Source organism: Cetorhinus maximus, chromosome 3 (genome assembly GCF_964194155.1).
Source record: "Cetorhinus maximus chromosome 3, sCetMax3.hap1.1, whole genome shotgun sequence".
NCBI lineage: Eukaryota > Metazoa > Chordata > Chondrichthyes > Lamniformes > Cetorhinidae > Cetorhinus > Cetorhinus maximus.
In genome coordinates this window covers 158,298,689-158,318,886 of record NC_135881.1, presented here as the reverse complement: position 1 = coordinate 158,318,886, position 20,198 = coordinate 158,298,689, and the positions used below count along the sequence as shown (strand labels likewise).

At 43.5% G+C, this 20,198-nt stretch overlaps 1 protein-coding gene across 5 annotated transcripts in view; it reads left to right on the top strand.

The window, feature by feature from the left end:
• Positions 1–20,198, top strand: part of pak1ip1 (PAK1 interacting protein 1) — a 94,543-nt gene that overhangs the window by 32,615 nt on the left and 41,730 nt on the right. The window lies entirely within an intron of this gene.

Here is a 20,198-nt window from a genome sequence, read left to right as displayed (position 1 = left end):
GAAAAAAAGAGTGGGAGAGCAATAGTGAGAGGGGATTCTATTGTAAGTGGAACAGATAGATGTTTCTGTGGCAGCAGATGTGACACCAGGATGGTATGTTATCTTCCTGTACCAGGGTCAAGGATGTTGCTGAGCGGCTGCAGACATTCTAAAGGGTGGACCACCAGAGGTCGTGGTCTATGTTAGCACCACTGACATAGGTAAGAAGAGGGATGAGGTCCTGAAAGCAAAATATAAGGAACTAGGAAATAAATTAAAAAGCAGGACCTCAAAGGGATCCTCTTAGGATTACTCCCAGTTCCATGTGCTAGCGAAATAAGGATAGAATAGACCAGCTAAATGAGTGGCTGGAGAGATGGTGTAGGAGGGAGGGATTTAGATTCCTGAGGCATTCGGACTGATTCTGGGGAAGATGGGACCTGTACAAGCTGGACAAGTTACACCCCAGCAGGACTGGGACCAATATCCTAGCATGGGTATTCACTAGAACCATTGGGGAGGGTTTAAACTAGAGTGTCAGGGGGTGGGAACCTGAGCATGGAGGCACAGGAGAGAGGGAAACAAAGATAGAAATGAAAGGCAGAAAAGTAGAAAGCAAAAGTGGAAGGCGGAGGAAACAAGGGTTAGCAGCCAATAAGGCCTTAGTACAAAAAATGTGTAAAGATGTTAAAAAGACAAGCCTAAAGGCACTGTCTCTGAATGCACGGAGTATTCACAATGAGGTAGACTAATTAACAGTGCAAATAGATGTTAACGGGTACAATATGATTGCGATTACAGAGACATGGCTGCAGGTTGACCAAGGCTGGGACCTGAATATCCAAGGGTATTCAATATTTAAGAAGGACAGGCAAAAAGGAAAAGGAGGTGGGGTGATGTTGTTAGTTAAGGATGACATCAGTGCAATAATGAGAAAGGATATTGACTCAAGAAATCTAGATCTAGAATCAATCTGGGTGGAGCTAAGAAGCTATGAGGGGAGGAAAACATTAGTGGTAGTTGTCTATAGGCCTCAACAATAATGGTAAGGTCAGGGATGGCATTAAACAGGAAATTAGAGATACATGTGACAAGGGTGCTAACAGTAATCATGGGTGACTTTAATCCACATATAGACTGGGCAAACCGAATTAGCAATAATATTGTGGCGGATCAATTCCTGGAGTGTGTACTAGATGGTTTTTTTTAGACCAGTTAGACGAGGGAGCAGGCTATCCTAGATTTAGTATTGAGCAATGAGAAGGGGTTAATTAATAACCTTGTTATTCAGTGTTCTTTAGGGAACAGTGACCATAACATGATAGAATTCTTCATTAGGATGGAAAGTAAAGTAGTCCAATCCGAAACTAGAGTCCTAAATCTAAACAAAACTATGAAGGTATGAGGGGTGAGTTCGCTATGATAGACTCATAGACATTTACAGCACAGAAGGTCATTCGGCTCATCATGTCCACACTGGTCAACAAAGATCTGACAACACTAATCCCATTTTCCAGCACTTGGTCCATAGCCCTGGGGACTATGGCAACTCAAGTGAATATCTAAATACTTCTTAAACGTTACGAGAGTTTCTGACTCAACCACCTTTTCAGACAGTGACTTCCAAACTCCCACTGCCTTCTGGGTGAAAAGATTTCTCCTCAACTCTCCTCTTAGCCTTCTACCTCTTACCTTAAATCAATGCCCCCTGGTTATTGACCCCTCTACTAATGGAAAAAGTGCCTTCTTATCCACTCTATCTATGCCCCTCATAATCTTATACACCTCTATCAGGTCCCCTCTCAACCTTCGCTGCTCCAAGGAAAACAACCCCAGCCTATCCAATCTTTCTTCATAGCGCAGACCCGCCAGCCCAAGCAGCATTTTGATAAATGTTCTCTGCACCCTCTCCAGTGCAATCACATCCTTCCTATAATATGGTGACCAGAACTGCACACAGTACTCCAGTTGTGGCCTAACCAGCGTTTTATACAGTTCCAGCATAACCTCCCTGCTCTTGTATTCTGTGCTTTGGCTAATAAAGGCAAGTATCCCATACGCCGCCTTAATCACCTTATCTACCTGCCCTGCTATCCTCATGGATCTGTGGATATGCACACCAAGGTCCCTTTGATCTTCAGTACTTTCCCTTGCCTTGTTAGCCCTCCCCAAGTGCATAGTTTGGGAGACTTCATTAAAAGGCATGATGTTGGCTAGACAATGGCTAATATTTAAGGAACAAATGTATGCATTGCAACTTTCCTTTCTGGCGCAAAAACACAACAGGCAAAGCGACCCAACCATGGTTAACGAAAGAAATTCAGGATAGTATTAGATCCAAAGTTGAGTCATATGAAGTTGTTAGAAAAAGCAGCAAGCCTGAGGATTGGGAACAGTTTAGAATTCAGCAAAGGAGGACCAAGAATTTGATTAAGTGGGGAAAAATAAGAGTATGAGAGTAAACTTGCAAGGAATATAAAAGCAGACTGTAAAAGCTTCTATGTTATGTAAAAAGAAAAAGATTGGTGAAGGCAAATGTAGGCCTTACAGTCCAAAACAGGAGAAATTATAATAGAGAACAAGGAAATGGCAGAGCAATTAAACAACTACTTTGTGTCTTCCTCTGTGAAGACAGAATTAATTAACTTCCCAGAACTGCTAGGGAACCAAGGGTCTAGTGAGAAGGAGGAATTGAAGAAAATTAGTGTTAGTAAAAAGATGGTGCTAAAGAAATCAATGGGACCGAAAGCCGATAAAATCGCAGGACCTGATAATCTACATCCCGGGGTACTAAAAGAGGTGGCCGTGGAAATATTGAATGCGTTGGTTGTCATCTTCCAGAATTCTATAGACTCTGGAACAGTCCCGGCAGATTGGTGGATAGCAAATGTAACCCCACTATTTATAAAAGGAGGGAGGGAGAAAGCAGGAAATTACAGACTGGTTAGCCTAACATCAGTAGTAAGGAAAATGCTGGAGTCTGTTATAAAGGACACTCAAAATATCAACAGGATTCGACAAAAGTTGACATGGATTTATGAAAGTGAAATCATGTTTGGGAAACCTACTGGAGTTTTTTGAGGACTTAACAAGCAGAATAGATAATGGAGAACCAGTGGATGTGGTAATTTTGATTTTCAGAAAACTTTTGATAAAGCCCCACATAAGATGTTAGTGTGCAAAATTAAAGCACAAAGGATTGGGCCTAATATATTGGCATAGATTGAGAATTGGTTAATCGACAGGAAACAGAGTGGAAGTAAATGGGTCTTTTTCAGAGTGGCAGGAAGTGACTAGTGGAGTACCACAGGGAACAGGGCTTGAGCCTCAGCTATTCACCATATATATCAATGGTTTGGATGAGGGAACCAAATGTAATATTTTCAAGTTTGCTGCTGGAACAAAAGTAGGTGGAAATGTGAGTGGTGAGGAGGATGTTAAGAGGCTTCAAGGCGATTTTAAACAAGTTGAGTGAGTGGGCAAATACATGGCAGATGCAGTATAATGTGGATAAGTGTGAAGTTATCCACTTCGGTCGGAAAAATAGAATGGTAGAGTATTATTTAAATGGTGATAGATTGGGAAATATTGATATACAAAGAGACCTGGGTGTCCTTGTACACCAGTCACTGAAAGCAAGCATGCAGGTGCAGCAAGTAGTTAGGAAGGCAAATGGTATGTTGGCCTTCATTGCATTGGGATTTGAGCACAGGAGCAAGGATGTCTTACTGCAGCTGTGCAGGGCCTTGGTGAGACCATACCTGGAGTATTGTGTGCAGGTTTGGTCTCCTTACCTAAGAAAGGGTACGCTTGCCATAGAGGGAGTGCAGCAAAGGTTCACCAGACTGAATCCTGGGATTGTCGTATGAGGAGAGATTGGGTCGACTAGGCCTGTATTCACTGGAGTTTAGAAGAATGGGAGGGGACCTCATTGAAACATATAAGATTCTGACAAGGAAGGACAGACTGGATGCAGGGATGATGTTTCCTCTGACTGGGGTTCTAGAACAAGGGGTCACAGTCTCAGGATACGGGGTAGACCATTTAGGACTAAGATGAGGAGAAACTTCTTCACTCAGAGGGTGGTGAACCTGTGGAATTCTCTACCACAGAAGGCTATGGCGGCCAAGTCATTGAATAGATTTAAGAAGGAAAGAAGGGGTCCAGACTTCTAGCCTCGAAAGGCGTCAAGGGGCATGGGGAGAGAGCAAGACTATGGTGTTGAGATACGGGGTCAGCCATGATTACATTGAATGACGGAGCAGGCTCAAATGGCCGAGTAACCTACCCCTCCTATTTTCTACGTTTTCTATGTTTCTAAGTGTCAGGGAAGCAACTAGGGGCTCAAATGCAGACCAATTTGTGGAGGGCGAAGGCATGGCTGAGATACTAAATGAATAATTTGCATCATTGTTACCAAGGAAGGGGACTTTGCAAAGCTAAGGTAAATGAAGAGGAAGACGGAATACTGAATGCAATTTTTAAAATAGATTTTTAAAATAAGATAAGAGGAAGGTGAGCAGAATTTGGAAAGATCACCCAGCACAAATGGTATGCATCCTAGTTGCTGAATGAAATAAGGAGAGAAATTGGTGAGGCGCTAGCCGCAATTTCCCAGTCCCCTTGGATGTAAGAGCAGTGCCAAAACACTAGAAGGGGGGAAGGATAAATCTGGCAATTGCAGGTCAGTCAGTTTAACACCAGTGGTGAAAAAGCTTTTACAAATAATAATCCAGGAGACAATTAATTTGCATGAGCATTGAATAACATTGGAAAGCCTAGGAGCAAATCATAATTAAGTAATTAATTGCAACAACAGATGGATGTGGGCAGTGCAGTTGATGCTTCCCTAATAGGCTTTAATGAAGTACCAGATGCCAAAACAGCCTGTGTCCATATTGTTTTGGACAGCATTTAGGCTTGGGCTGGTAAGTGGCCAGTAACATCTGTGCCACACATGTGCCGGCCAGTGACGATCTTCAATAAGAGAAAACCATCTCTCCTTGACATTCATCTGCATTACTATCACTGAACACCCCACTATCAATATCCTGGCGGACACCATTGACCAGAAATTTAACTGGACCCGTGATATAAATGCTGTGGCTGCAGGAGCAGATCAGAGGCTGAGAATTCAGCAGCGAGCAATTCACCTCCTGACTCCACAAAGCCTGTCCATCATCTACAAGGCACAAGTCAGAGGTGTGATGGAATACTGCCTACTTGTATGGATGAGTACAGCAACACCATCCAGGGCAAAGCAGATGCCTGATTGGTACCCCATATGCATGCATTCCCTCTGCCACCAAAGCAGAGTGGCAGCAGTGTTGTACCATCTATAAAATGCACAGCAGCAAGTCACCAAGGCTCCTTCACCATCACCTTCCATACTTGTGAGCCTTACTCTCTAGCCAAACAAAACCAGCAGACATATGGGAACACCACCATCCGCAAGTTCCCCTCTGTCGCACACCATCCTGACCTGGCACTATACTGTCCCTGGGTCAAAATCCCGGAACTCTCTCCCTAACAGCACAATGCTATATCCTATACCACATGAACTGCAGTGTTCAAGAAGGTGGCTCACCACCACTTTTTCAAGGGCAATTGGGAATGGGCTGAGTGGGGAAGCACAGAGTGATCTGATAACAGAGTACTTTGTGAACCGAATGCTAATTCTGGAATTTGGTGCAAGTGTGAATTCAGTGCAGAGAGTGAAGGAGGTGCTATTTATTCTCTTCTCCAGTAGCTGCTCTGTGTTCTCCTTTTGTCTCCAAGTTCGGAGTCTGTAATTTGCTACTCGGTCACTGTAATTTGCAATGAGTTTAGCTAAATAAATTAGTAAATAATTGACCAATCAAGTAAGGTTAAAAGGAGAGACTTATAATGTTGCAAAGAATAAAATTCTGAGGATTGGGAATGTCATAATTATATTAAATGGCAGAGCAGGCTCATGGTACAGTATGGCCTACTCCTATTACTTATGTTTTTTACAAAATAATTTGGACACACATTAGAAAGCAGTAGATGCTAGCTCAATTGATGATTTTTAAGTCTGAGATAGATAGAAATCATAGAATTAAAGAAATTTGCAACATGGAAGGAGGCCATTCAGACCATCAAGTCCACACTGGCTGACAAATAGCCATCCAGTCTAATCCTGCTTTCCAGCTCTTGGTTCATAGCCTTGCAGGTTACGAATGTTATGAAGGTTTCTGCCTCTACCACCTTTCAGGCAGTGAGTTCCAAATCTTCTCCACCCTCTGGGTGAAAAGTTTTTCTCTCAAATTTCTTCTTAATCTCTGACCTCTTACCCGAAATCTATACCCACAGTTTATGTTCTCCCTAATTGACTGGAATAAGGCCTTCCTTTCACTCTATCTCAACTCCTCATAATTTTATCCACTTCAATTAGGTCTGCTTCCTGTGTTCCAAAGAAAACAACCATAGCTTATTGTGAGAATGGATGTTTTAATATTTTGAGGAATATTGTGTTATTCTCTAAAGGAGGCTGGGTGTCTGTGTGTGATTTAATGAAGCTGGGCAAGAGTTTGATAGGAGTCAGGTTGTCTGGGGGACTAGGAAATGTGAAAAGGATAGGGGTGTTAAGTTTGAGGCACAATAGGTTAGATCTAACATTTCCATTTTTAGGTAAGTTGAGAGTTTGTTTGAATATCAAGGGGGAGTCAGAGGCGACAAGAAAAATCTTTGCATCTTGCAGGTTTTCCATAGGTAAATAGTAGTAGGGATATTGTATTTTATTGACCCGAAAGCAAAGACAAGATGGAAACATGAATGGCCCTATATTTGGAAGGGTCTGAGTTCCAAAAAGGTGTGAGAACAATGGAACAGAGATGAAAGGGGAAAAAGGTATATTAGAGTTACTGTGGACAACTGGATATAGCTGTTGAGCTAAAGATAGGTAGAGATAGCTGGAGCTGTTGAGCTATAACTGGAGCTCTGGGCTGGGAGAGGGTGCAGTTTGAATCACCCATCCAGTCAAGCCAGAAAAGTCTTGGGCTGCAACAAACAGGTTTGTTCTGAAGTGAATTCCACCACAGAGTGGAAGAGGTACTCCTTTATTGAAGCTACAGCAGTTTGCCTTGTGTAATATTACTGGATGTTATTGAGGACATCTATAAGGGAGTGTTGCTGAGAAGGTGTTTACTTGTGGGTTTGACCAAGTAGAGAGTTTTTGGGGAATGTTTTGTAAGAGTAACCTTAATTGTGTAACTTTAATCTTGTGTGCTTCGGTTTTCTTTTATTTTTGTTAATAAAACTTTTACTTTTAATTTTTAAAATCCCAAAAGTGTTATTGGACTTCTTACTACCGAGATCTTGCAACTGCCAATGCTTGGCAGTTAATTGTCAGTCACCGCCACTGATGCATTCTCCATGGCAATGCCACTTGCCAGCCACTCAGCACTCTCTTCTCATACAGTTTAAACTGTTGTTTTCCCCTTCTATTGGAATTCTTACGAAGTGTCCTGATGAGTGCAAGGCAAAAAGCTTAGTCACATCTTTCTTATAGTGTGGTGGCCAGAACTGCACAGAGTACTCCAAAGGTGGCCTAACAAGTGTTTATTATATAGTTTCAGCGTAACCTCACAACTCTTATATTCTATGCCTTATCTAATAAAGTATTTTGTGTGCCTTCTTGACCACCTTATCTTGTCACCTTCAGGACCTGTGCACGTGTATTCTAAAGTCTCTCCGTTCCTCTACACTTCTCAGTATCCTACCATTTATTGTGTATTCCCTTGTCTTCTTAGCCTTCCTGAAAAGCATTACCTCGCACTCCTTCAGATTGAGCTCCATTTGCCCCTGTTCTGCCCAGCTGACTAGCCCATTGACATCTTCCTGTAGCCTGCAGTTTTCTTCTTCTTTGTCAACTGCATGTCTAATTTTTGTATTGTCTGCAAACTTCTTAATCATAACCCCTACGTTCAAGTCTAAATCATTGATATATATCATAAGAAGTGAGGGGCCTACTAATGAGTCTTGCAGAACTCCACTGAAGCAGTCTTCCAGTCACAAAAATACCCACTGACTGTTACCCTTTGCTTCCTGCCTTTGAGCGAATTTTGGATCCAATTTGCCAATTTGCCTTGCATGCTATGGGCTTTTACGTTCGTGACTAGTCTGCCATGTGGAACCTTATCAAAAGCCTTGTTAAAAACCATCTGCACTAAATCAAATGCCCTACCCTCATTGACCCTCTTTGCCTTATATAAAAAAAATTAATGTTAGTCAGATATGATCTTCCCTTGACAAATCTGTACTGACCGTCTTTGATTAATCCATTTCCTTCTAAATGAAGGTTTATCCTGTCCTTCAGAATCTTTTCCAATAATTTTCCCAGCACTAAGGTTTGGCTGACTGGCCTGTAATGACTCAGTCTAACCCTTTCTTTTTTTATAAACAGTGGTACAACTCGAAGTAATTGCCCCCTAGTCCTCTGGCACCACACTTGTCATCAAAGAAATTGGAAAATGATGGTCAGAGCCTCCACTACTTCTTCTCTAGCTTCTCTTTACAGCCTAGGATACATTTTATCTTGGCCTTTCAAAGACGTTAACGCCCTTAGTACTTTGCCTCTCTCTGTTAATTTCATCTAATGTTTCACATTCCTCCTCCCTAATTGCAATATCTGTATTGTCCCTCTCTTTTGTGAAAAAAGACGCTAAGTATTTATTAACAACCATACCAACACCTGAACCTTCACACACAAGGTTCAACATAAGGTTTCTTTATGCCATAGGGCTTATGGACCTAATAAGGCCTAGCCTTTCTTTAGTTAACCTCTTGTTCATTGTGTTCATTCATTTTTATGAATACATAATTAAACTCCTGTCTAGTGGCAAAGCTCCAGGAGCTGACGCTAACCCTGCTCTGACCTAGAAGGCTGGAGATCAGTGTCTGGTGATAAGGCTTAGTGATCTCTTTTAGTCTGTGGCAGCAAGGAAATCTCCTGAAAGAATGCAAAAAAGTTACTATTATCCACCAGCTCAAACAGAAAGGAACTCACCTTTACTCCAATATGACTCATCTTTGGAACTGGAGAGATATAGAAATGTGATGGGTTTTTATGCTGTTGAGAAAGTGGGGGGAAAAGGTGGAAGTCAGGTGGAGCAAAATAGGAGGTCAGGGATAGGTTAGAGGGCAGGATAGATTAAATGACATATGTCATGCAACAGAAATCAAAGGGAGTGAGCGATAGGGCTTTCCAGGAGCAAGCCAGCACATTCCTTCAGTTTTCTTTGTGTTGATCTTAAGACCTAGGTTGTCACATGCATTGGAGAGCAAGCCCATGCCACATTGCACATCATAGAGGAATCAAGCTCCTCTCCATCACTGGCAAAACCTTCACCAGAATCCTCTTCAACTGCTTAGTGCAACAAGTTAACCAGGATCTGATGCCAGGGAGCCGGTGCAGTTTCAGAAAAGGTTGAGGAATCACTGATGTGGTGTTTGCAGTTGGACAGCTCCAGGAGAAATGCCAAGAACAGATGGGCCTCTACACCACATTCGTCGACCTGACCAAGACCTTTGATAGAGCCCCATTAGGGTCTTTGGAAGGTAATGGAGAAACTTGGCTGCCCTGAAATTCATCAGTGGTTTAACAGTTTCCATGGTGGCATGCCCACTCATGTCCTGGATGATGATGAGCCTCCTGACCCATTTCCGTTCACTAATGGAGATAAACAGAGCTGTGTGTTAGTGCCAACCCTCTTCAGCATGTTTTTCTTTGTCATGCTGTCCAGTGCTTTCCACGATGGTGACTCTGGCATTTAAATCACAGATCACATGTGAAGCTGTTCAATCTGAGATGACGCCATGCAAATACCGAGGTCTCCCAAGGACATGCTTTTCTATTTCCTGTTTGCCAATGACTGCGCGCTAGCTGCTGGTTCAGAGCTGGATATGCAATGTGACATGGACTTGTTCTCCAATGCATGTGACAACTTAGGTCTTATGATCAGCACAGCAATTGTGCAGCTCCCACACCATTCAAGAAGCTTGACACCATCCAGGACAAAGCAGCCCACTTGATTGGCACCACATCCACAAACATTCACTCCATCCACCACCAATGCACAGTAGCAGCAGTATGTGCCATCTACAAGATGCACTGCAGGAATTCACCAAGACTCCTTCGACAGCACCTTCCAACCCACGACCACGACCATCTAGAAGGGCAAGGGCAGCAGATAGATGGGAACACCACCACCTGGAAGTTCCCCTCCCAAGGCACTCACCATCCTGACTTGGAAATAAATTTGCCGTTCCTTCACTGTTCCTGGGTCAAAATCCTGGAACTCCCTTCCTAACAGCACTTCCCTACTTCACATGGATTGCAGCCAAGAAGGCAGCTCACCACCACCTTCTTGAGAGCAGCCAGGGATGGGCAATAAATGCTGGCCCAGCCAGCGAAGCCCACATCCCGTGAATTAATAAAAAAACAAAGAAAACTGGAATGTACCAGCTTGCTCCTGGAAAGCCCTATCTCGAGCCCACTCCCTTTCTCTTGTGCTGCATGACATCTTTGTCATTTCATCTACCCTGCCCTCCAACCTAGCCCTGACCTTCTATTTTGCTCTACCTGCACCTCGCCTCCCCCACTTTCTCAACATCATAAAAACCCATCTCATTTCTACCTCTCTCCAGTTCCAAAGATGAGTCATATTGGATTTGAAACTTTAACTCAGTTTCTCTCTCTAAAATGCAGGACCTCAAATGTAGTAATCTCAGTTCCACGTGCTAGCAAGAGCAGAAATAAGAGGATAGACCAAATGAGCACGTGGCTGGAGAGATGGTGTAGCTGGGAGGGATTCAGATTCCTGAGGCATTGGGACCGGTTCTGGGGAAGGTGGGACCTGTACAACCAGACAGGCTGCACCCAGGCAGAGCTGAGACCAGTGTCCTTACTAGTTTTTTGCTAGTTCTGTTGGGGAGTATTTAAACTAGTGTGGCAGGGGGATGGGATCCCAGGGGTAGGATCACATAGGTCAGATTCAGATCAGAAAAATGGAGGTAGAATATTAGCTAGGGACGTTGTGATAGACATGGAATTACTGGAGAAGCAAAGCTTAAAAAGTGTCCAACAAGGGAAATTGATGAGGTTAAACTGTTTATACTTCAATGCAAGGAGTATTACAAACAAGGTAGATGAGTTACAGGCACAAGTAGACACATGGCAGCAGGATGTCATTGCTATAACAGAGACCTAGCTAAAGCAGGGACAAAACTGGCAGCTAAATATCCCTGGTTATAGAGTTTTCAGACATAATAGAGTAGGAGATAAAAAAGGATAGGGGGGGTAGCACTAATGGTTAAAGAATCAATTCCAGTTGTGAGAAGGGATGATATACTAAATGGGTCAACAAAAGAGGCTTTATGGATTGAGTTTAGAAATAAAAAAGGGGCAGTCACACTACTGGGAGTACACTACAGACCCCCAAATAGTGAAAGGAAGATAGAAGAACAAATATGTAGGCAAATTTCTGCTTGTAAGAACAAGAGGGCAATAATAGCAGGAGACTTCAACTATCCTAATATCAACTGGGGTTCAAATAATATAAGGGGCACTGAGGGAGAAAAATTCATGCAGTGTCAAGGAAATTTTTTCAACCAATTATTGACAAACCTAGTGAGAGGAGATGCAATTCTAGACCTAGTCTTGGGGAACAAAGAAGAGTAAGTGGGTGAAGTGACATTTGGCGACTATATCGGCGATAGTGATCACAAGTCAGTTAGATTTAGCATTACCATGGAAAAGGACAGAGATAACGCAGGAGTGAAAGTCTTGAACTGGGGGAAGGCAAATTTTGCAGAAATGAGAAGGGACTTGGCTGAGGTGGACTGGACAGCACTGCTGGAGGATAAACAGTGGAAAACTAGTGGGAAGCGCTAAAAAGCGAGATCCTAATTGTACACAGTAGACATGTCCCCTACAAAAATAAGAGTGATACTGCCAAATCTAGACCCCCCCCTATTCTAGAGGAATACAGGGGAAGATCAAACAGAAAAAGAAAGTGTACGATAGGCACAAAGAACTAAGCACTGCAGATAGCCTAGACTAATATAGGAAGTGCAGGGACGGAGTAAAAAAGGAAATCAAAGAGAGGGCATGAGAAAAGATTAGCAAGTAAAGTTAAAGATAATCCAAAGATATTTTACCAATACATTAATGCTATAAGGTTAGTTAAGGAAAAAGTGGGACTTATCAGAGATGAAGATGGAAACTTGCGTGTAGATGCAGAGGCTGTGGGAAGGGTTTTGAATGAATATTTTGTCTCCATGTTGACAAAGGAAAGGGAGGATGTACATATAGTAGTCCAGGAGGAACACTACGAGATATTGGACGGGATAGTCATAAAGAGAGAGGAAGTACTCGAAGGGTTGAAATCCTTGAAAGTTGATAGGTCACCAGGACCAGATGGATTGTTTCCGAGGCTGCTGAAGGAAGTCAGGGAGGAGATAGCAGATGCTCTGAGGATGATTTTCCAATCTTCACTAGATATAGGGGAGATACCAGAGGACTGGAGAAATGCAAACGTAGTTCCATTGTTTAAAAAGGGATCAAAGGAAATGCCAAACAATTATAGGCCAGTTAGTCTTACATCGGTGGTGAGCAAATTAGTAGAATCAATCCTGAGAGATAGAATTAACTGTCATGTGGAAAGGCATGGACTAGTCAGGGATGGTCAGCATGGATTTGTTAAAGGAAGGTCTTGCCTCATAAATTTGATTGAATTCTTTGAGGAAGTGACAAGAAGGGTTGATGAAGGCAGTGGAGTGGATGTTGTGTACATGGATTTTAGCAAGGCATTTGACAAGGTCCCACATGGCAGATTGGTCAGAAAAGTAAAAGCCCATGGGATTCAGGGTAATGTGGCAAACTGGATAAGAGGCTGGCTTTGTAACAGGAAACAAAGGGTAATGATCGATGGATGCCCTTACGAATGGAAAGTTGTCTCAAGTGGTGTTCCACGGTGCTCAGTGTTGGGACCCTTGCTGTTTGTGTTATATATTAACGATTTGGATGTGAACGTGGGGGGGCACGATTGGGAAATTTGCAGGTGACACAAAGATTGGCCGAGTAGTGGATAGTGTAGAGGATAGCCATAATCTCCAAAACAATATAGATGGGTTGGTGGAATGGGCAGTAAAGTGGCAGATGGATTTTAACATAGAGAAGTGTGAGGTCATACATTTAGGAAGGTCAAACAGTTACAGGGATTAAACAATAAATGGGAATATACTAAGAGGGGTAGATGAAGTGAGAGATCTTGGCGTACAAGTACACAGGTCCCTGAAGGCAGCAGTTCAAGTAGACAAGGTTGTAAAGAAGGCATATGGAATGCTCTCCTTCATTGGCAGAGGTATAGAATATAAAAGTAAAGATATAATGTTGGAATTGTATAAAACACTGGTGAGGCCACAACTGGAGTATTGTGTGCAGTTCTGGTCACCTCATTACAGGAAGGACGTAATAGCTCTGGAGAGAGTGCAGAGGAGGTTACAAGAATGTTGCCAGGGTTAGAAAAGTGTAGCTACAAGGAGAGATTGGATAGGTTGGGGTTATTTTCCTTAGAACAAAGAAGGCTGAGAGGTGATTTGACTGAGGTGTACAAAATTATGAGGGGAATAGATAGAGTGGACAGGATAAAATTGGTTCCCTTGGTGGAGGATTCTAGAACCAGGGGTCATAGATTCAAGATAAGTGGCAGAAGGTGTAGGGGGGACATGAGGAAGAACTTTTTTACGCAGAGGGTAGTGGGTGTCAGGAATTCGCTGCCCAAGTTGGTGGTAGAGGCAGAAACTCTAAACTCTTTTAAAAAGTACCTGGATCTGCACCTTAAGTGCTGTAAGCTGCAGTGCTGTGGGCCGGGTGCAGGAAGGTGGGATTAGAAAGGGCACCTGGGTGTCCTCATGGACAAGATGGGCCGAATGGCCTCCTCCTGTGCTGTAACTTTTCTGTGGTTCTATGGTACAGATGCTGGCAGACCTGCTGAGTTTTTACAGCATTTTTTGTTTTTATTCCTATCTTGAGCCCAAGGTTTCAGTCCATGAGCAGAACCTGCCAGCAAGTGGATAGGTTCACTTTTATTTCAGCTGCACACTCTCTCGAGCTGCCTATATTAACAGTGAGGCACGTTCGAGAATTGCCAAAACAAGTGGAGCCTTTGGCAGACTTTGAACATCAGTCTGGGAACAAAGAGGAGTAAGTCTGTCTACCAAACTAAAATAGTCCTGCCTACTCTACTCTATGCATGCGAGACCTGGAGTGTACCAGTGTCATGCCAAGAAGCTCAACCACTTCAGCTGCCTTTGGAAGCTCCTGAAGAGCAGATGGCAGGACAAAATACCAAACCTGAGGTGCTCACCCAAGCTGGCATGTCAGCCACCCACACCATACTGAAGCAGCTACAACTGAATTGGATTAGTCATGTAGCCAGAATGCCTGGCACTCAATTACCAAAGTGAATCTTCTGTTGAGAGACTGAGTCTAGGGCGCCTCTCATGGCGGTCAAAGGAAGCACTTCAAAGAAAACCTGAAGGCTTCACTTCTGAGTTTTGATATCGACTTTGAGTCCTGGGAGAAGCTCATCCAGGATATGATCGGCGCAGGCTTGGAGGGCCGAAGGGCCTGTTCCTGTGCTGTACTTTTCTTTGTTTTTTGATACTGCATCTGGTGCAACCAAATAAAAAAACAGTGCAGCCTCTTTCGAAGGCAAGTGCACATCTGAGGCAGAGAGAAAGTGCAAGGAGAGGAAATCCCTAGCCAGCAACTCACTCAGAACTCCACCACCTGCAGTATCCTATCCTATTTGTAGCAGAACCTTCCAGGTATGACTCGGATTTATCAGTCACCTATGTGCCTACTGGAACCTTACCAAACACCCCAAATGATGAACATGGACTCTTCACCTCGAACAAGATTTTAAAAGATCTTTGGGTTTACATGATTTACTTGTCAATATTTTTTCATGCCTTCACCCTCCCCACTTTTGCTTACCTAATTCCCTTTGTAATCTTAATGAAATTAGCCGTTCCTAATTGAGAACTTTTGTTCCTGGTCTATCATTGTGTTTTTCCATAACTACCCATAATATAACTGAGCTATGATCACTTCCACATAAGTGCTCGCCAACTGATACCCCTTCCACTAGCCCAGCTTCATTCACAGAATCTCACAGTGCAGAAGAGGCCCTTCTTTGGGTCTGCACCAACACGTGAGAAACACCTGACCTACCTACCTAATCCCATTTATCAGCACTTGGCCCATAGCCTTCAATGTTTTGACGTGCCAAATGCTCATCCAGGTACTTTTTAAAGGATGTGAGGCAACCCGCCTCCACCACCCTCCCAGGCAGTGTATTCCAGACCGTCACCACCCTCTGGGTAAAAAAGATTTTCCTCACATCCCCCCCTAAACTTCCTGCCTCTCACCTTGAACTTATGTCCCCTCGTGTGACTGACCCTTCAACTAAGGGGAACAGCTGCTCCCTATCCACCCTGTCCATGCTCCTCATAATCTTGTACACCTCGATCAGGTCGCCCCTCGGTCTTCTCTGCTCCAACGAAAACAACCCAAGTCTATCCAACCTCTCTTCATAACTTAAATGTTTCACCCAGGCAACATCCTGGTGAATCTCCTCCAGTGCAATCACATCCTTCCTATAATGTGGTGACCAGAACTGCACACAGTACTCCAGCTGTGGCATCACCAAGGTTCTATACAACTCCAACATTATCTCCCGACTTTTGTAATCTATGCCTCGATTGATAAAGGTAAGTGTCCCATGTGCCTTTTTCACCACCCCAGTAACATGCCCCTCCGCCTTCAGAGAACTATGGACACACACGCCAAGGTCCCTTTGTTCCTCAGAACTTCCTAGTGTCATGCCGTTCATTGAATACTTCCTTGTCAAATTACTGCTTCCAAAGTGTATCACCTCTCACTTTTCAGGATTAAATTCCATCTGCCACTTATCTGCCCATTTGACCATCCCGTCTATACCTTCCTGTAGCCCAAGACACTCAACACTGTTAACCACCCAGCCAATCTTTGTGTCGTCCACAAGCTTACTAGTCCTACCCCCCACATAGTCATCTATGTCATTTATATAAATGACGAATCATAGGGGACCCAGCATAGATCCCTGTGGTACACCACTGGACACTGGCTTCCAGTCACTAAAGCATCCTTCTGTCATCACCCTCTGTCTCCCTCGACTAAGTCAATTTTGAATCCATCTTATCAAATTACTCTGTATCCCATGTGCATTTGCCGCCTTTATAAGCCTCCCATGTGGGACCTTGTCAAAGGCTTTGCTGAAATCCATGTAAACTACATCAACTGCACTACCCTCATCTACACACCTGGTCATCTCAAAAAAGTTCAATCAAATTTGTTAGGCATGACCTCCCTTTGACAAAGCCATGCTGACTATCCCTGATCAAACCTTGCCTCTCCAAGTGGAGATAGATTCTCTCCTTCAGAATTTTCTCCAATAGTTTTCCTACCACTGACGTGAGACTCACTGGCCCGTAGTTCCCTGGCTTATCTCTACAACCTTTCTTAAATAGCGGAACCACATTAGCTGTTCTCCGGTCCTCTGGCACCTCCCCCGTGGCCAGAGAGGAATTAAACATTTGGGTCAGAGCCCGTGCGATCTCCTCCCTTACTTCCCTCAGCGGTCTGGGACACAAATCATCCGTACCTGGAGATTTGTCCACTTTTAAGCCTGCCAACACCCCCAATACCTTGTCACTCCCTTTTTCAATTTGCTCAAGAACCTCGCAGTCTCTCTCTCCGAGTTCCAAACCTTCTTCCTCATTCTCTTAGGTGAAGACGGATGTGAAGTATTCGTTCAACACTCCACCGATGTCCTCTGGCTCCACCCATAGATTGCCCCCTTGGTCCCTTATGGGCCCTACTCTTTCCCTGGTTACCCTCTTCCCAATGATATACTTACTTTCCCATATCCCCTAGTTGCTCTCCTAATTACTTTCTTAAGCTCCACCCTGCACTTTCTGTGCTCCACTAATGCCTCAGCTGATTTGCTTCCCTTGTATCTGCTAAAAGCCTCTCTTTTCCTTCTCATCGTATCCTGAATATCTCTGGTCATCTATGGTTCTCTGGGCTTGTTGATCCTTCCTATCACGCTGGAGGGAACATGTTGAGCCTGTACCCTCCCCATTTCCTTTTTGAACGCCCCCCACTGCTCGTCTGTAGATTTCTCCACAAGTAGCTGTTCCCAGTCTACCTTAGCCAGATCCTGCCTTATTTTACTAAAATCCGCTCTCCCCCAATCCAAAACATTTTTTTGCAACTTGTCTATTTCTTTGTCCGTAACAAGCTTAAATTGTACCATGTTGTGACCACTATCACTAAAATTCTCACCACCTCAGCCACCTGTCCGGCTTCATTCCCCAGAATTAGATCCAGCACTGCTTGTTGGACCCTCTACATATTGATGTAAAAAGTTCTCCTGTACACATTTCAAGAAATCCACTCCATCCAAGCCCTTAACACTGTGTCTATCCCAATTCCCTTAAACTAAGTCCAGAACCGCCCCCTTGCTTGCTACATTCTGGCAAAAAAAGTTCCCCTGATGCATTTTAAGAATTCTGGTGCCTTTCACACAAATTCTATCCCAGTTAATATTAGGATAGCTGAAATTCCCCGATTATTGCTGTCCGGTTGTATTTTCTCTTCTTTCTCCCTCTGGCTGTTTAAGGGGTTTATAGTACATTCCCAGTATTGTGCCTGCCCCTTTTTTGTTCTGTCAAGCTAGTTTTAAAAACTCCTTAACCACACTAAGAAAACCTCCTACGAGTATGTTGGTCCTGGCCTGTCATGGTGCAACCCATCAAACTTGTGCAAAAGCAGTCCCAAAGCCTCAGTCAGGAATCTAAAACTCTCCCTCCTGCACCATCTTTCCAACCACGTATTCATCATCTATCTCTTCCTATTTCTGTGATCAGTAGCACATGACACAATGTAGATTTCTGCCTTTGAGATTCTACTTTTAAATTTATTGCCTATTTCCCTGCATTCCACCTTCAAGACCTCATCCCTCTTTCTGCCTTTGTCATTGGTGCTGATATGGACCATGACTCTAACTGTACTCCCGACCTCCCTCCGAGTGCTCTGCAGCTGCTCAGTGACGACCTTGACCCTGACACAAGGGTCAATACTGTTCCGGAGTTGCATCTGCAGTTGCGTAAGCACCCATATGTTCTGCTTCCTATTTAGTTCCCCACCACAATTGCTTCTCCACTGGACCGTGGTGGAAGGACTTCCACCCTGCACCACCCCCCACCCCTCAATGAGCACTTAGCTCTACCTGTACTCCCCAGAGAAATCATGACACTGTTCAGTATTCAGCACTCTTATCTCAGCTTTGCAGATACCTTGTCATGACTCCAGCCACTACTCAAGCTCCAAAGCTCAGAGCTCGAGCTGCACAAGTTGGTGACACTTCCTGTGCATGGCCATCCGTGCCATGAGAAGCGTCCAGGATTTCCCACTTGGCACAGAATGTACATTTCATAAGGCTGAGGTGCCCTGTCCTACCATACCTTCACTTTCTAGACTACTAATTAGATACACTTACTGGCTATTCACCAATTGGCTCTTACCCTGGTTGGAATGTCACTATAGCTGTTTTACACATGTTGCCTTTGTTGTCAAGAAATTTCATTTCGCTGGTGGCTCTCTCCCTGGCTTTATCTCATTCGTTGCTGCGCTCAGTCTCCAACCAGATCTGCCACAGTTGCAGCCTCATCAGAGCCGAACATATAACTTTATGCACACAATATCTGGCAATATACCTTTGTCCAGAACATCTTTGTTGCTCTAAATACCTCACTGAATTGATAGGAGCTTTGTGTCTCTTCGCAGGTCGGTCACTCTGCAATATAGATATATGTCTCCCTGCTCACCTAATTAATTCCTCTAGACTTTAGCTCCCAGTTCTTCTTGTCTCCTGTTCCTTCACTCAGACCACTCCTTTTTTTTGTATAAGATCAGAATAGCACCTCTTCCCTCATTGTGGCAAATTTTCCTCATTGAACAAATTTGCTGAGTTACATATTCTGTTCAAGCAGTACTCCCATCGAGCTGGACTTCGTACTACTTATGAATTTTTGCTAGCCGAGGACATCAGGATAGTGGAGGTAGAGGAAAAGTAGACGTTGGAAATAGGATGCAGATCAGTCATGAACTCATTAAATGGCGGTGGAACAAGTTCGACAGGCTGAATACCCTGTTCCAATTCCCATGTTCCTATTTGCAAATGGATTTGCATGTAGCATCTGAATATGATTCAGAAGGTAGTACCTCAGTTTAATAGGTTTGAGCAGTTGTGAAAAATACCTTCTGGTTGCATTGAGATAGAGATGAATTCCTGAAAACGCCTGAAGATAGTCTAAATATTGTGTATATGCTCATTATGGGTGCTGGTCCAGATTTATTATAAGATAGTTGGTAGATGGTCACTTTTTTATTATTTTTGCATTGGCAAAAGTGTCAGTTAAAATTTCTTCAATCAAAGAAGATCTGCTGTATTGACTTTCTATTCCTAATTTTTTTGCTTTTCACAAACCTGCTTTCTGGAAAATTTGGAAATCATAGGATGTATTAATTCTTCTGCTGTCCAAAAGCGAAGAGACACAAAGCTCCTATCAATTCAGTGAGGTATTTAGAGTAACAAAGATGTTCTGTTTGACCACTGGACAAAGGTACATTGCCAGATATTGTGTGCATAAAGTTATATATTCGGTTCTGATGAGGCCTAAAACCATTACAGTACATTTCTGCAGATTGTTAATCCATAACCACGCACTTTTAGGACACCTTCTTTGTTTCCTTTGTTAATTCTCGGGTACAACTGTAACTAGTAAGGCCAGCTTTAGTATTCATCCTTAACTGTTCTTGAGAAGCTGGAGGAGAGTCACTGTCTTGAATCACTGCAGCTCATGTGGTGGAGGTACTCCTATGATGCTATTCGGTAAGAAGTTCCATAATTTTGACCTTTTAACAATGAAGTAATGGCGATATATGCCCAAGTCAGGATGGCTGGTGACTTAATGGTGATGACGTCCCATGCAATTGCTGCCCTTATCTAGAAGGTGGAGATCATGGGGTTGAGAGATTCTGTCAAAACAACATTGGGAGTTGCTGCGGTGCATCCAGCAGGTAGTAC